Below are 5000 nucleotides of genomic sequence, written 5' to 3'. Positions count from 1 at the left end.
AGGCGTTACTCAGGTCCAGAAGTCAGGTGCTGGCTGAGCCTCCGCTGCTCCTAAAGGACAGATTCAAGACTTGGCCTGTGCTTCGTTCACTCAGTGGGTGGCAGGCACTTTGTTCTGTAGAGAATAGAGGGCGATAAAAAGGATAGCGCCTCCTCACCAAGAACTCCCAGGGATTTGGGGAACCAGAGAGGAAAGGAAACAGCTGCTACATAATAAGCAGGAGCGCAGAGCCTGGTGAGTGGTAGGCATCCACCAAATGCGTCTCAAGTGTGCTACATGAAGAGGAAAGGAAACCACGGGACCCCATGCAAGACTGGTGAAGGTGTGGTGGGCCATGGTGCCTCCTTCCTTTTCTTTCAACTCAGAAATTTCACCCCCATCCAGCCTTTGTGCCGAAGTAGTATTCTGACTCCGCCATAGGCATGAGTGGACACCTTAGGCGGAAAAGACACCGCCTCTAGGCTCCACCCATCCTGCAGTCTGACAGGCTTCACTGCACCAGGCGTGCCGTGACAGCCCACCTCGTGGACTCACAGTGCCAACACCACATCCCAAGAAGAGGTTCAGACCAAGGCGTAGGCTTCTTTTGAATGGTAGTGAGAACTGGGGCAAGAAGACCCTCCGCAGGCAAGACCTTTGCAAGAGAGGCAGAAGAGTGAGATTCTAGAGGTACCAAAGACAGGCCAGAAATGCTAACAGACACTGGTCCTCAATACCTTGGCTGAGGTCTTTTGAAAAGACTGTCTCGAATTGGCCACAACACATCTGGTAAAGCGATGCTGCTGATGGGCTGTGCACCTAGCTTCAGGGAGCTCGAGTGGATCGTCAAACCTGACCTTCTGTTCTGTTGCAAAACAGAACCTGTTTCTACTGGAGTAAGTTACCTGGGCATCAGAGATCCTGGCTTCCATCCCTTGTGGGAATGGCCAGGATTATGCGTGCACACTGACAACTGCACTAAGCATCCTGAGACGCACAGGCTCTGAGGATTTGAGACAGAGAAAATGGATTGAAGGAGAAGAAAAACGCACTGAGGCACGTGGGTTGAATGTGCACATTAGGGACACGTCGATGTCTACCCATCAAGGCACAATCATGTCAAAGAAGATGTGAAAAATTAAATAGAAATAAATAAAATGTGTGTGTCCTCCACCCACAATAGCTTCTGCGCTCCTTGCGGCAAGCCCTGCGGTTCTCTCCTGCTTAGCTATCAGCATCTTCCCAGTCACTGCAGGTTAGCAAATGGAATGGTCCAGCTTCCAGTCCAGTTCTCTGCTTTCTTTTGCTTGGTACAGCTCTTTGGGAACTTTTAGGTTTGTTTGTTGCATCAATGGTTAACTTTCTTTTAACAACGAGTGGCGCTCCATGTATGACTATTCCCTAATTGGTTTATCCATTCATCTGTCAATGGAAATTTCATTGCTTTTATTTTTGTTCTATTATTTTTAAAAAGCTTCTGTGAACATTCAGGACACCGCTCTGCATGAGCAGAGGCTCTCGTTTCTTGTGTGTAAGTTCCCAGAAGAGGGTTCTGAGCCATATGATAGGGGAATTATCAACCGCTATGGAGCAGCCATGGTATTCTCCAGGCTTTGTGCAGTTTTTAAGTTCTCACCGACTGTGCAGGAGAGTGCAAGTTAATTCACGCTGTCATCGACATTTAGTAGGGTCACTCCACTACATTTTAGAGGTTCCAATATGAGAAATATTTGCTTCTGATTTAAATTTGCATTTCCCTAATGAATAATAATGTTGAACATACTTTCCTGTCCTTTTAGTCCATAATCTATCCTATTTGGTGAAAATTCTATTCTGATTTTTGGGGGCTTTATTTACTCGACTTGTTTGTTTACTGAATTTTGAGTGGTTTCAAAATGTTCTGCATATATCATTTACTAAATATAAATTATAAATATTTTCTCATAGTTTTGCTTTCTCTTTTCATTTTCTTAAGTTTTGCTTAAAGATTTGCTTATTATTAATAGAGTTCAATTTTTGAATTTTTTCTTTTCTGAATTATATTCTAAATGATTTAAGGATGCTTTTCTTTCTTTTTTCTTTTCTTTTCTTTTCTTTTTTTTTTTTCAGAACCAGGGATTGAACTCAGGTCCTTGCGCTTGCCAAGGAAGCACTTATTCTATTGAACCATCTCCCCGGCCCCTAAGCAATTTTTTCTTACCCAAGATCATAATGATTTACTTTGTATATCTTTCTAAAAATCTTATGTTTTGCTCTTTACATTTAAATCTATTATCAAGCTTGACAATTTTATGTGGTATGAGACAATAGGAAATTTTTCATTGCTTTTGCATGTTGCAACAGTTCTACTCTAATTTTTAAAAAGATTATCCTAAATTCCCTTTATGCCTTCTTCAAAGGTCAATTAACCATATGTGCATAAGTTGATTGCATGATTCTTTTCTGCTCTGGTCATGGATTTATACTTCTTGCACACCACACACTTGATCCATTGTAGCAATTTCTGTAGATTTATACTACTCTTGACATCAACAAGAATGATTCTTCCACCCGTAGCCTTTGTTATAGCTATTATAGCAGTTTATTATGGGTATTATTATATAATGCTATATGAAAGTTACAGTGATTTTGTCTAATTCTGTGAATTCTATTGACATTTTTTTATTGGGCTGTGTTTAATGTGTAAATCAATTAGACAAAAATTTATTTCTTAGCAGTTGAATCAACCAATCAATAAATAGCTACTTAAGCATTCTTAAATTCAGGCAATATTATTTAGTTTTTGTTATATAGGTCTTGGAGATTTTTTCCAGACTTATTTCTAATCCTTTCTTAGTTCCGATTCTCTGTACATGAATTTATTTTCTATTCCTTATTGATGATAATACGTATAGAAAATACAATTAATGTTGTATCAATATTGTATCCCTCAACTTCTACTTAGTTCATTGGTTGGGGCGACATTTTGTGGAGATATTTCGCATGCAGCGTCCTGTCCCTGACACAGTGCCACTTCCACTCCCTAGCGCTTCAGCCTTCTTCGTGTCTTGCCTTCTTGCACAGCTGGAGACCCTGCCACTCTGCTCAGTGGAAACCCTGGGGGCAGACGGCTTGGCCTTGCTCACCAGCACTGGGGAACGCACCTACTCTTCACCACTGAGTATTAGATTGCTGAGATGTCTTTGGATATCTTTTACCATTTTGAAAACTTTCTCCTCATTCTGTAGGGACTGTCTATTTTCTTTCTTTTGGCGATTCTAATTGCTACAGCACAGCTTCTTATTTAATGAGTTTGCTTTTGTAGGTGTCTTAGTTACTTTTTACTCGTTGCTGGGCCAAATACCCAACACTCAAAATGAAGGAAGGAAAGGTTTATTAAGCTCACAGTTACTGGAGGGTTCAGTCCATACTCCGCTGGCTCCAAGGCAAACGACAGCAGTTTATGTGGCACAAAACAATGAAGAGCAGAGGAGAAGCAGCAGCTGCAGCGGCGTCCACCAAGCCTCTCTCTTCCTTCTGCGCTGACTGCCAAGACCAGTGCTTCACAGTGAAGATTGGAGCTCCTCCAAAGTGGTGGCCCCCCCCCCCGGAAGACTAAATTCCTCTGAAGACTGAGACTTCTCCATGGAATTGGGGCAGGCAGCAAAAACCAGGCAGGGCAGCTTCCTGCCTTTCTCAGTTCCTGGGCCCTGCCCACCTGCAGGGCGAGGCACCCATGCTGAGAGCTGCTGGAGCTGATTCAGCTAAGTTGACACAATGTATCAACTAACTAAATGGAAGGAAGAAGACTGCTGAAAGGATACACCTAAGCCACAATTCCCAACTGCAGTGACTTTCTAAAACCCCAGCTGCAAAAGTGTTTAAACTTACAAGACACGGCCCCTCCAATTCTGATTGCCTCTTCACTCTTTCCCTGCCATGACCTACTAGTCCCAGTCCTTCCAAATAAGCCAGGCACCTAGCGACCCAGTTTCCCCAGTCCTCCTCCCTCTGTTCCTTTGCCAGGCCTTTACTCCAGGGCAGTCATCTGGCCCTGGGTGCTACAGGGGACTCCCCTGTTGCTCTGCCCACCTTCTGGCCTACCACTTCCCCAACTCCACAACCTTTTGAAAAGTAGCCCTTGACGGCCACTGCTCTGCCAAAAACTCCTCCATATATTCTCCTCAGAGTGAGTCCCAGATTCTTCCTGGTAGTTTTCGGGGCATTGCCCTGTCTGGTTTCAGCCTTGATGAAAATCTAGAGCCTCCACCAGCACTGCCTCATGGGACTTTTCTCAGGGGAGGTCTCTCCCAGGTAGCACTGGGGCCGCCCTGCTTGGGCCAAAGCTTTGCTCCATCAACCTCTGTGAGGCTGAGCCCTCTCTGAAGCTTTCCTTGTGTGGAGGCTGCTTACTAAAACAGGCTGAAAACAGTGCTTTGTCATAAGGTTATGAGAATTAAGTGAGATTTGTCCTCTAAAGCCTATATGTAGTCAGAACAAAATTTGTTTTCTTTGTTCTGTTTATTCCTTTGTTGCTCCCCCAGACACGCTTCATTAAGAAGGCATGAGGATTACAGGGCATGGCAGAGGAAGAACTGCGGATGCAGCCTGAAGTGGGGCTGGCGCTCTGTAGAGACCGCCCTGCTTCACTCTTTCCTTCCGGTCCTGCTAACCCCCTCCTCGGGCTGTGCTCTCTCCCTCCTTCCTATGCAGTCCACTCACCCCTCCCAGGGCTGCAGTGAGGACCGCAGGCCAAGGGGACCCTAATTACATGGATCTGGCCACGGGGAGTTTTATTAGTTTGGCACTTCATTTCCCAAGCAAAGCTCTCTGTTGCTGCTGTTTGTCCACATCCTCCCTCTCTCTTTTCCGTGCACTTGCAGCTTTCAAAGGCTTAATTAGAAAAATAAAAAAAGACCAATTCTGACTTTCCCTCTTTTTAATAACAAGGAAAGTTGAGAGTCTGGAGTTGCATTTTTTACTGCTTCTAGCCCCATTGGTAAGTTAATGCTGATTTGCGCAAATGAGTTTGTGAAAAAAAG

This window comes from Octodon degus, unplaced genomic scaffold, assembly GCF_000260255.1.
Source record: "Octodon degus isolate 3935 unplaced genomic scaffold, OctDeg1.0 scaffold00049, whole genome shotgun sequence".
Lineage (NCBI taxonomy): Eukaryota > Metazoa > Chordata > Mammalia > Rodentia > Octodontidae > Octodon > Octodon degus.
This window is presented reverse-complemented; position numbering follows the sequence as displayed.